The 13579-nt window shown below is 33.4% G+C and overlaps 1 long non-coding RNA gene across 1 annotated transcript; it reads right to left on the reverse strand.

Moving 5' to 3' along the window:
* Nucleotides 1-1407: 1407 nt before the first annotated feature.
* LOC145796564 (uncharacterized) lies at nt 1408-2794 on the reverse strand. The gene is made up of 4 exons (XR_014337041.1): nt 2432-2794; nt 2118-2329; nt 1967-2030; nt 1408-1688 (listed from the first exon to the last, which is right to left on the reverse strand). It is a non-coding gene; the product is annotated as an uncharacterized LOC145796564 (long non-coding RNA).
* Nucleotides 2795-13579: the final 10785 nt, after the last annotated feature.

Below are 13579 nucleotides of genomic sequence, written 5' to 3' on the forward strand. Positions count from 1 at the left end.
GCTCCGAAAACCGGAAACTGGTCTCCAAACGGGAAAAATGGCCTACGACCACGAAACGTAGCCTACGGCCACTGAGAGATGGTCTACGAGACCTCTCCCTCCCTTCAGGAAGAGAAAATAGAGAAAACAGGACCTGATTCGTAAACCGAGGCAAGGCACGAAAAGGTTCCGACGCCTAGAGGCAAGGCTCTCAGCCGAGACTTCGTGACCTCAGGACGAGCACAGCATGCGCAATCACCAAGCGCTCAATCGATGACATCTGAGTCTTAAGGTCGGTCAAAAATGGGGTGTCTACATACACCTAACTTAATCCTCTGTACTATCCTTACTTCGATATAGATTTCATCATTACTAGTTGGGTATGAGAGGAGTTGGGAGAAGAAATAGAAGCAGCCATATGCCACGAATCAACAAGTGAAAGAAAGCAAAGGGGGCTGAAATATATGACGAAGAAATCTGAGGGAGATATAGAGATACTACTTCCCAGTTTCAATCATGTTCAACTTACAAGGCCATTTCATTGACAATGTATTGAAAAATTTCCTCAATTTTTCAAGCTTTACCAAAGATTTATTTACTTCACTCAATTGATATTTGTAGACATCACAGACTCAGTAAGAACCGTGTTTCAATAATTATTTAAGCTTACCGAAGAAAATCTAAATCCTATAGCGTAACACATAAAAGAAAACTCCCACTGAGCATACCACAGAAACATGAAGGAGCTGCCATCCTTCTAACTGTCCCATTAGTGCATCCCTATTGCTAACAGTCCACTAACACACAAATTGAACCGGGCAAGTCTCAATACACACCAAAAATAGATAAGGCACAAACAGTGCACCATAAAGAACAGTATCCTATACTGCATTACATTTACAACACCTATTTGAAAGAATTCTCCCCCATAGACTACGTTGTCAATTGACCAACAAAAGTTCAGGAGCAGAAGATAAAGTACATATTCTTTAGTTGAATATTCTATTTGTGCAACCTAATTTAATCAGGGATAAGAATGGAAAATGTTATCACCAGATTATAATTTTATGCTAACAAAGAAACACAAGCACAAATAAATGCACTATGCATTTCTTTGAAAGAAGTATTAGATCCAGCAATATCAGTAACCTGATTAACTTTTGTCCCACGCATCTTCTTAAGGCTATGAGCTGTTTACTTTTCTCATTATTCTATCCTGGGGTTGGCCAGTAAGAATCGTGATCCTAGTTCTTATAGAACTCATTTATATCAATTTCCATATGGTGCACGTATTTGGGTTTCTCAATAACTTCATACAAAAAGGATCAGGAGAGAGAGAGAGAGAGAGAGAGAGAGAGAGAGAGAGAGAGAAGATTCAAAACCAAGAGTATGATAAGAAGCAAACTACAAAAACAACAAAAAGCATCATTTAGTGAATGATCCTTATTATAATTTTCAGTGCATTACAAAATATTACAAAAATAGTGACTTAAAAGAAAATACCACAATATCAACTTCTGTCACAGCATGATGGTTCGAAAATGGTGAGAAACATATTCTTCCTTATAGTGACTCGAATGCTAAATATACAAGACAATGTGACCACAAAGCTAGTTTGTAATAAGTCAGATTTAGTCTGAAGAAAATTCAGCTAAAATTTAAAGTTAATCAGCAGCTCACCTATGTTCAACTACTCTCGAGTTTGTCACCTGAAAATATTTGAGTTATGGTCAGACACTCTATTTGAATAACAATATTCTGTTTTAATTTTTAAAGGCAATTCATGTGATAATGATACAGTTATTTGCTTAACAATGTCTATTGTTACACAAAGAGGAGCTGACTTTTGACAAATTCATATCAAGGAAAATCAATGGATCCAACTTCAAAAAATTAATAATGAGATCATATTGCCCGAAGAATTCTTATTGTTTTCAAATAACACTAAACTAACCAACTTGTGAGAAAATGCAGACAAGAGATTTACCTATGGCCGATCACGAACCGGACGTTAATTCCCTTCTCTTGTTCCAATTGAAGAAGTCTCTCTCCTAATCAAACCCAAAAAGCTAGTCAGGGAAAGCCATGAAATTAAGATATAGTAGGACATACACACAAGGACAATATCAAATTATCACCTTGAGGCATCCAAGTTTGTCTGACCGAATCGCGCCTCTTCCTACTACTAAAACCAGTATTAATTTCAATAACTATGAAAGCCTTCTTCCTTGGCAAGCCCTCATGAGTCAATTCAGAGATATGAGTGAACTCATCAGATCTTCACATCTCTTCAAAACTTCGAGTAGTAGCCAACTCCATCTGAAGCGTTGAAATCGACTTGTCTAATGATCTGCCAGACCTCCAAAAAAATCGAATTACCAATACAAACTTCAATTGATCCAGTAACACACACACAAGAAAAAATACGAAGTATGACGAGTTTCAAACTCACTGAATCGTTCGATACAGAAGAGCGTGTAGAGGCCAGTTAGGGTTTGAGATCAATTGATTGAGAATGCATTTGGCTTCGTAGTCTACATTTCCATGGCTCTCACCAAACCCTAACTTCAAATGAAATAATGAATTCGAAGCTTTTGGGAAAAAATGATCGAGAAACAGAGAAAAATTGATCGATTGGGAAAGAAAGTGAATGACATACATTGTGACGCCATGCGAAATCGCGCGATCGATCAAGGCAATGCTCGAAGAGAGCTCGAGAGCTCGCACATAGAGAGAGAGAGAGAGAGAGAGAGAGAGAGAGAGAGAGAGGGTTTGGGGCAAAAATATATACAAATAGAATGAGAGTCGTCTGGGAGAGTGGTGAACGAGGCTAAACTAATGTTTTTGAGTGTTTTTTTTTTCCCTTTAGTTATTGTAAGTTTTTAAATATTTTAAATAAATTTTTTTTTTTACTTTTTAAATTCAAATAATTAACATATATTTAACAGAAAATATTTTTAACTTTTTAAAAAAATCATTCAATTCAAAAAAATATAAAATTTAATACATTTCATATATATTATATTTTATAATTTTTTTTTTACAAATATTTTACTTTTTAGTTGTATTTAGATTAGACACATCTAAAAAGTAAAAAATAAATAAATTATCAAAAGAAGGGAAAATATCAAATCAAGGTAATTTTAAAAAAAAATATTACAAATTAGTGAGAAGCTATATAAATATTAATTATGAAAATTATAAACTTTTTCATGAATATATAACTTTTTTTCCCAAAATCCCACTGGGCGCAATTATCCCTTAAAAGAGGCACTATATTATAAAATAATGTATAAATTATTTTTTACATTTTCCTCAATTAGGAAAATTTAAAGTGAGAAGCGTGATTGGAAATTGTTAGTTTTTTTAAATAAAAAAAAAATTGAATTGAAAGTTTCTTTAATAAAAGTTTTCACGACATGCTAATGCATGCCGTGTAAAGTTATAATATTTTACGACATGAAATGTATGTCATCTTAAGTACAAATATTTTATGACATATTTTTGTATGCCGTGAAAATATACATTTTTTACGGCATGCTTTTGCATGCCATAAAAAAATTTCGGATTGAATTTTTTTTTTTTTACAAAAGTTTTCACGACATGTTAATGCATGCCATGTAAAGTTATAATATTTTATAACATGAAATGTATGTCGTCTTAAGTGCAAATATTTTACGATATATTTTTGTAAGTCATAAAAACATACGTTTTTTACGGCATGCTTTTGCATGCTATAAATATATGAATCAACGACTTACATGGTATGTATGCTGTTATTGACAAAACATTAACGGCTTGCAAAAAAAAAATGCCGTAGAATGTACTAACCACGACATGCATTTAATGCATGTCATAAACATGATGCCGTGAATAGTTAGTTTTGTTGTAGTGATCTGGCAATTAATTGTACCATGAAACTTCGAAACATCTTTTGCTTGATTCCCTTGTTCTGATTTTCCATTAAAAAATAAATAAATACCACTAACCTCTTCTTCCTTTAATTTATATGGTTATGTATTTTTCAATTCAATCATTTTTAGAATAAAGTTATACACATTAATTATTATATCAATTAGTATATTAATGGATGATAGATTTTTATAATTTGTATAATGAGCTAGGTCCGTAGTTTTAAATGATAATGTCATAATATATATTGATATATTAATTGATGTGTATAGCACAACTGTAAAATGGGTGCTTTTATTTACATATCACTCTTTTATTTTTTTAAGGTTAAAAGGCAGTTTCTGCCTTAGAGAATCTCTTACAATAAAAAAAAAAAGAATTAAGGGCACAAAAATACATAAAATGTTAAAATAAAAAAAATTATGAAAAATAAATAATAATTTCATATATATTTAATAGGGTAAATTAAATTACATTTATATTTTTTCCCTTAGAAAAATGTTTTATTTCGTTGTGTGTTTAAATTAGTATTGAAGTCTAATTTCTCTTATTAATAAAATTATATGAGTATTAGATATACGGAAGAAGTAAAATTAGATAATTTAAACAATAACACTTCGCTACAAATTATAATAGAACAAAATAAAAGTGAGAAATTAAAAAATAAAGTAAAAAATTTAACCATTAATGAAGGTGAGAAATTAATTTTAAGATTTAATTTAATAAAAATAGTTTAAATGAAATAAATAAAGATAGAGAGATAGATTTTAAGTATCATACATAACAAATTAATTGAGTATTTTATTATTCTCAAATAATCTCTGCATTCAAGTAAAGATTAATTTTAATTTTAGGTGTAAGAAGTGATAAATTATTTGAATTATTCATTATTCACAAATGATTTCTTAATATTTCATTCTCTATTAACTAATTTTAATTTATTGTGAGATGATTTTTTTTTTTACTTTTACTTTTAATTTTTTAATTTTTTTAATCATTTAAGAAATATTAACCTGTATTTTTTTAAATATGCATCGACTAGAAGTTTAATGACTCAAAGATAAAAATTAAAATTTGATAATAATATATGATTCAAAAAAGATAAAAATAATAATTTTTTTATATATCAATAAATAAGTAATGTAAATTGTTGAGAAAAAAAAAATCTATTTATTTTAACTTTAAAAAACAAATCAAATAATAAATGTATTACGTAAAATAATAAATTTTAAGTTATATGTGGCGTGAAATAAGTCTTATATTAAATTATTAGAATGTTATCTAACATTAATTTTAGAGAGATTATTATTTTTAAGTATTTTGTCAATAATTTTTTTTGGCATTAAATAATTTAATAATGTCTTAACAATTTAAAGATTTTATTGAATATTGCATGAAATTTAAGAATTTTATTAAATAATGGTAAAATATGTATGGTTTTTGATAATATATATGCAAAATCTTATGGCAAGTAAGTGAAATTTCTGATTTGAATAGATAAAGTAATTATCATTTTTGGTATGATATCAACAAATTCTGTTATTAAATTTTTGGTATGACATCAACAAATTATGTTAAATTAATAGTAGAAAAATCTGATAATAGTTTTAAAAGTAAAAAATGACAGTGTAATTATTGAAATTAAAAGAAAAATCCATGTAATTGTTAGAAAGCTCACAGTAAGGACGTGTAATTTGTCCTAAACTAAGCCAATTATTATCAACAATTCAAATTTATTTACGATGGATGGCTCATCTTCATTTATTCATCATTTACATTTGGGAAAATAACTTGATCATGTTAGTAGAAAAAATCACTGTGATTACAAAAGGTGAAAAATATTATAAATATTAATAATTTAAATATTATAAAAATTTTAAATTTTTTTTTAACTTTTCTGACACTAGGCTCCATTTGGGAAGAAAAAAGCCAAGTTTTTTTGGCTAAAATAAACACACACAAAAAAAAAAAGATTTTTTAGCCCAATAAAACAAAACATCACATCTAACCCATAATCATTATATTTTTTCTCTCACAAAAAATTTAAAAAAGCCAAAAATCATTCCCAAACGAGGCTTTTTAGCCCCAGGATAAAAAAACTAAAAAAGTTAAAAAGCTGAAAAATCAATCTACTTTCCAAACGAACTTTATGATATACGAATTTTTTGTAGGAAAATGAGTGAGAGCACTAATTAGTGCTACCACTAATGATGTGGCAGTAGGCCCCACTTTGAATGATTTGATGTTTTGGCCTTAGTGTTGTATTTTTTTTTTATTGAGTGCCATGTCATTAGTGATCTTTTTAAAGCTCCAAAATTAGTGGTCTCTATCATTGTTGTTTTTTGTATGTACTGTTTTCTTGGAATGAAGCATTGACACTAATATTTTATGATTTTAAATAATATTTATACGTCTCAAGTTATTTTTTAAAATTTTAACAAAAAGTATGAGTTCCACACTTTTTATCAATAAATATCACAATTCAAATTATGGGCTTCGTTTGGGAAGCCAACTTTTGGGTTTTTTTGGCTAAAATAGTCACAAAAAATAAAATAGATTTTTTAATTCAATAAGACAAAATATCACATTCAATCCATAATCATTACATTCTTTCTCTCACAAAAAAGTCAAAAAAGTCAAAAGCTCTTTCCAAACTAAGCTTTTTAGCCCCAGGCTAAAATAGCCAAAAAAATCAAAAAACCAAAAAACCAACCCACTCTCCAAATGAAACATAAATGAGATCTACAGTAGGTGCTGGTCCTACGAACCACTCAAATAATCAAATTCTCAGATATTAATATGTAAACGTGAGATAAACTAGGGGCTGTTTTGGGAAGTTAGTAAAAAGTTGACTTTTAGCTTTTTACCAAGTTTTTTGACTTTTTTAGATGTGATTTGAGAAGTTGGTAAAAAGTTGACTAATTTGGTACAATTTCGAAATTTTACCAAATGCTTTTAATTATTACTAATTTATTACTCTGTTTTTTACGATTTTTTTTATTATTACAAGTTTATTACTAAATGTATTCTTTTTTTATATATTCTACAATTTCCAAATTTTACCAAATAATTAAAATTATTACAAATTTATTATTCTCTTTTTCCCTCAGATTTTTTTGTAATTATTACAAGTTTATTACTAAATGTATTATTTTTTATATATTCTACAATTTCCAAATTTTACCAAATACTTCTAATTATTACAAATTTGTTATTCTCTTTTTTACAAATTTTTTATTATTATTACAAGTTTATTAGTAAATGTATTATTTTTCAAATACAAACAATTACCAAATTATCCAAACAATTATTGCAAAAGACCAAAATACCAGTAGCAACTTTTTTCAAATTATCATGACAATTTTGTTAATTATTTTTATTATTATTACTGAATGGGGGATTTATTTTCTTCATTTTTCCCAACAAATTGCTCGCTTACATTAATTAATTTCCACATTACATAGTTTTGGTAAATGCCCTTCACAACCTGCAACTTACCAACAGAACCATACATTTTTTTGGACACTTTCTACTTGTTTACACATTCATTTCATTTGCCATCACCTCGTACAGACCGAACAGGATTTACAATCCAAGTTCACGCTGATGTCGCACTAATTCATTCCGTATTGATTTCCTCACTTCGTTCATATGTACGTCATCGTCGCCCTCTGGTTCACCATCATCATCATCACCAAGACCGTCAACATTTGGCATGTCGTTGAATGTAAAATTCTCTGCATTCGCAACCTTGTTGAATGCTTCATCGTCGCTCGAGTTACGGCGTATAAAATTATGTATCGCCATTGGAGCCCTAACCAATGGCACCTGCACTTTCCCAAAATCATATCGCGGCATGTTATGTAGGAATCCCAATCGCGCTTTCCATACGCCGAACGTACGTTCAATTGCACTCTGTAAGGAGGAGTGCACCATGTTGAAAATTTCGTTTGCATTTTTTGGCCGTCCTGTTGCGCAAAACACTTCCCGGTGGTACCGACATCCCTTATACGGCGCCAAAAATCCTTTTTGGTTCTTGTACCCCGCGTCGACAAGGTAATATTTTCCTGGTTGCATGTCGATAATTTCGCATTAGTACGGTGGTCGATTATAAATATCAAATGCACACAACTAATACAAACAAAAAAAAAATGTGTCGTTCATCCTACCATCCTCTGGCATGGGGAATTGTTTGGCTGGGTCCTGTGTTACTTCGTTAAAAACTCTACTGTCATGCATACTTCCCTCCCATCCGCAAGATATAAAAGTAAAACACAAATCGAAATCACACGTTGCATGTATGTTTTGCGTGTGTCGTCCTTTACGGCAAAAATATGGCGGTGCCTCATGAAGCGTGAGATGTGCCTCGACATGTGTGCCGTCAAGCGCGCCAATACAGTCTTGAAATTTCACACATGATCATAAATATGTTTTAATGGTACTACCCAAAATAAGTTTGCCTTACTTTCCGAAAGTGGGTACTACTCATAATGAAATTGGCCAAAAATAAATACCCTCACTTTGAATGGGAAATATTTTCGTCGGGACTCCAAGTACGGATGTCTACTGTGTTGTGACCTTGTCGGTCGGCAATGTGCCCTCGTGAACAACTTCGTCGCTTTAAGAACTCGCATTACATGACACCAGACTGTTTCCTCCGAGTGTTGAAAACGGTCTTCTATGTCCCAACTCGTGAAGCCCCGTAACACAAATATGAACATGCCGACACTCTCAACTACGTCTATACCATGGGGACGCTGTAGTATTGGAAGGCTGCAATCCTCAACTAATGTCTTGCACAACATCAAGAACACCTCCTGTGACATCCGAAAATTTCGCTGAAATGCTTCATTCCTTCCTCCAAGCATCTCCTGCATCCACATGCTACCAGTCAATGTGGATGTGTGAAACGGAGTCCTGTCAACATGCGCGCACTCGTTGGCAATGCGCGCAATTTCCATCCAAATCATTGATGTCGTCGACTCCATTTCTCCGATCGTCTCTCGTATCCAAGCATTTATTTGGCCATTGCGTATGACTCCCGAGCTAGTACCCTATCCATAGACGTTGCACTATAAATGAAAGAAGAACTACCAGTTGTAACTTGATATTGTAAAATCAGTTGCACAACTCCATGATATATAACACTCCGCTTGCATAAGCAATGAGCAAATCAACGTAGGCTACTGTGGGCATGTGATTGTCCAAAGCCTACTACCCCACACCTTCCATGTCAATGCTACTGGTCAGTAGGTTTGTACAAATAATTTATTGCATGCTTGCATATAAGCATCTAACTTTAGGATTGTAGTAGGCCGGTTTGGACGTATGCGACTATTTTGTATCGAAAGATAAATAAATTAAATTTAAACATATTTTAAAACTTGTTAAAATTTTAAAGAAAACCTAAATTTGCAGTCCTAGTATTTATAATGATTAGAAAGAAGGTAAAAATCATAATAAAATAGAAGCACAACAAACTGAAATAAGTCTGCAAAGTCTTGCAAAAGCATACATACACGTCTACACAAAAATAAAAGAAATGCAAACTGTCTCGAGACTTCACCATCCCAAAAAAAAAAAAAAACAAACAAACACCATACAAACACACATAATATACTACAATCTCATGATAAGCAAATAGTAACATGGCAATCCAACCACAAAGGCCTAGTCCAAGTCAACAGCACCACCACTCCCGAACAGCCGTGTCCCCCCTTCACGATCCCTGCCAACATTGGCCGGCGTGCAGGCACGCTTCTCTGTCAACCAGTTGACAATGCAATTCTGGGGGAGGGCCATGATGATGTCCCGATTATCGGGTGAATCCATTATGCCGCATGCGAATGAGAACAACTTACCGCCTGTCTCCAATCCAGGCGTGCTCATAAGCCGTGCATGACAGTCCCCCACTGTGTTGTCACCTTTACCCGTGACAACATATTGCGTGATTTTCAGCTCTCTGCTTTGTTTGCTCAGTACTTCCACGAGATTGTCCATGCTGCTAGCAACAGTACCAGGCACTGCTCGCTTGCGCCATTTTGGATTGGTTGATCCGTCCACGGTTGACTGGGGGAGAGCATCCTCAAATAGGCTACTATCAACCACGTTCTCCCCGACAGTGTCATGGCCCGGCTGTGGTGGTGTGCCTGCACTGAGAGGTCCCATCCCGCTATCCACGTCCATGGCATTGGTCGCAGCAGCAACATCGCCTTGCACTTCCGTTGGAGGCCATGCATGTTTCCCAGTCGTTGCTGCGCTAGAGTACACCCGCTCCATGAGATCCACGTGCTCTAGAGGCTTACTCCTGAATTTACCACATCGGTTGTTCATCTGTGAAAGAGAAAACACATATGTTTTACTACAGCTTGAAATGTAATTAGAAAACAATTTATGTAACTCGTACCAAAAAAGTTTAGTGAAAACATACCGCTTGCATTTTCGCTCACCAATGGTCAGGTGCAGTGATCAAGCCTATCTCATGGTCGTATCGAAGCCCTGTCAAGCCGTGGCTGGCATTCTCCAACTTCTTCCAGGCAACCTAATCTTTCTTCAAGTTGTCGAACTTGTTTTTTATTTGTTTGGCTGAATGTAGTAGGCCGATTTTCTCTAGAAATGTGTTTGCTACGTTCTTATACCCTGCCATGGACAATCCGCACGGTTGTCGATTACCACCTTTCATGTCAGCAATGACGAGTTGAAGAAACAACTTTGTATTGTCGCTGTCGAATTGGCATTTGTGGACTGGCTGGGGTTGGGTTGCTGTGACAGCGTTACGTTGATACTTTGAAGGGGCACGGGGTGATGTTCGGTTTGTTGCCATGAGTAGTGTTATCCTGCTTGTAACATTTACAATGCAAAATCAGAAAGAAATGAAGTACAGTACATATTATGTGCATGGCCAAAAAGTGAAATAAAACTATAAACACGGTTACTGCAGTAATAAGCACAAAACAGTACAACACTTTCCGAAAGACAAAGTCCGTTTGTACTACACGTTGGGGAAATCTTATGTAACAGGACCAAAATATCTAACTGACAGCAGCATACATATGTGATACAGAAAGAAACTACGCAGTTCATATCCATGTCAATACATCATATCCGAAACAACAACACCAAAACAACGACGCACAAAAAATCGACGACGGTCCTAAGCATACGTAGGCTTTGATCTATGCGCGCAACATCCGCTCGTAACCCCTGATCGACATCATTATGTGGCTGGCCAGTATGCAAGCTGGTGCAGCGAAACTCATCACACCAACCAACCCACGACGCACATCTCTGCTGGACAAAATTGCAATAGATAGTTAGCATGCATACTATACGACACAACCACAAACAATTTCCAAGTTTTGTGACTAAGTGCATAAGACAGTGGCAACACAAACGCACCGTAGTTCTAGGGCAAACGTAGAACGCACGACCAGGGTTTTTGGCGGATCGTGATATCTTTACGACGCAGTGTCCAAACCCACAATCACACATCCTTGGTGGCCATGACGAAGTGGTACTTGACGTGGAGGACGCCATCTGTAGACTCATTTGTTTTTTTTTTGTTCATGTTATAAATTGAACTAATATAATCTACTGTGCGGAAAGACAGTAACTGAAACAAGTTCATTTTGAATTTAGGTTAATACGTGAACAACCTGCACTTTGAATTTACCAATTTGTATTTGTTTATGAATGCACTGTGATAGATCATGGAACCTCCACAAGATCATTGACAAAAGAAAGACACAATGGTTAGGTAATGAACTAATGGGAAAGGGATTTGTTTGTATTCTCTATCTACTACTCGGTTTGACTCAATATATTTATGACACTATAACTCTCCTGTCATGGGGAAAGAGAAGAGATAATATCTATATATATTGTGTTTTAATTGGCAAATGTTAGTTATTTTTTGTTAGATGAACACTATTAAGTATATATGTATTTGATATTATTATTTATTATTAAGGGTAGTTTACGAGTCTCAAACATTTTGTTTAATTATTTATTTAAGATGGACTTGTACATACCTCTGTTTGAACAACAATAAAACAAAAAAATGATAATTATGCTTGCTTAGTTATCGTTAATTTGAGTAGTGTAAATATCTTTCTTATAGATTTCTTGTGAATTGAACTGACTGTTAATACTAAATAAGTGGCATTATACTGTTGACTGTAGTAGTAAGACCAGAACATCACACCTGATAGTCCACTAAGATAATCCTTTGATCTTATAACCTTCATTAGTAAGAGTAAAAAAAAGCGTAAAATATTATTTGATAGCAAAATGGTTCTAATAACTGGTTGAAATAAGTGAATTTACTAACAACAGTTGTGATTGAATTTAATATTTATTGAAATAAACCTATCAGAGCAACATATAATTGTGGTGATCTTTTCTATACAAGACAAACAATCATATTTCTTTTAATTATGGTCCATGTATTATTTAGTGAACTGGTGGCATTCCTGACTTCAATTTGATATGAACCCAATAAGTAGATGAAATTCATATAAAACCTTAATTGAATCTCTTAGGTTTATGGCTTGCTTATTTATTTTATTTTTTTGCATCAATGGATGATTTAATTGTTCATCCATTTTCTTGTAAATGCTTCTACTCATTGGGGAATTTAATAAATATTTTTGAAGTTGTTGACTTTGGAACAAGAGGGACAGAACTCGCTAGAGAAGCAACTTTGAACAATGAAAAGCTTAATAACTATTTTTACAGGCTTCTTGGCTTTAGAATAAGACGGACCAGATTCACTACAGAAGCAATTTGAAGGATGGAATGACTTGGTCATTTTTACTTGTAAATGATTCATTTGGGACCTCATCTTTTATGTTTTATTGATATGTAGAATAAATTTTGGGACCTAATCTTTTATGTTTTAGAGTATATTTTTGCGCTTTGATATTCCGTAATTATTTTTATCTTTGAATGAAATTTGTGTTAGATTTTCATTGCAATGGTATAGTTTTTTGTGTGATAGATAAATAATTATTACATTGATAGCAACGGGTTGCTCAATTAGAAAAAAAAAACTAATGATAACATGTTAAAACGATTTGAAGAATGCTACAAACTGTTTATCGTGCCATTCTGGTCAGTAGCTTAACATTTCCACTTGCATATCAGGTGTTCGATAAAACGTCTCCGAGAGAACAACAAGAACAACAGATTTTTCTATACACAGGAGTCATAAACCAGAGAAAAAAAATTCACCAAGTCGTCCCAAAGATTAGAACCATGTGCTGAAAGAGTTATCAAATGAGTTTCATATAATCAAATTGAAATATTTCAGAACAAAAACAAAACAAAAAAAAAATTGTACCAAATTATCCAAACAATGGAAGCAGATTCTAGCGGATTCGTTTGCTGTCTCCATGATATCTCTCACTATATTACATATATTTTTTATAAATATTTACTACACTTCAGTTAATGGGAAATAAATCGAATTCTTAGTTTTTAAAAGTGTCATTGATCTAATCTACAGGTGTTCTAAGTACAGAACACCTTGGTGTTTCAGATCTAATCAGCAATCGGTTGGTCGACAAGATGAAGAACTCGTTCATCCATGGTTTTGGGTCCGTCACTACTTGCGATAGTAAATGGAAGACGGTTTTCGGCGTACTTGATGGTGTAGATCCGGCGAAGGCGAGGACGTGGACGACGAATC

The sequence above is a fragment of the Camellia sinensis genome, chromosome 8, assembly GCF_055761805.1.
Source record: "Camellia sinensis isolate YWXY chromosome 8, ASM5576180v1, whole genome shotgun sequence".
Taxonomy (NCBI): domain Eukaryota; kingdom Viridiplantae; phylum Streptophyta; class Magnoliopsida; order Ericales; family Theaceae; genus Camellia; species Camellia sinensis.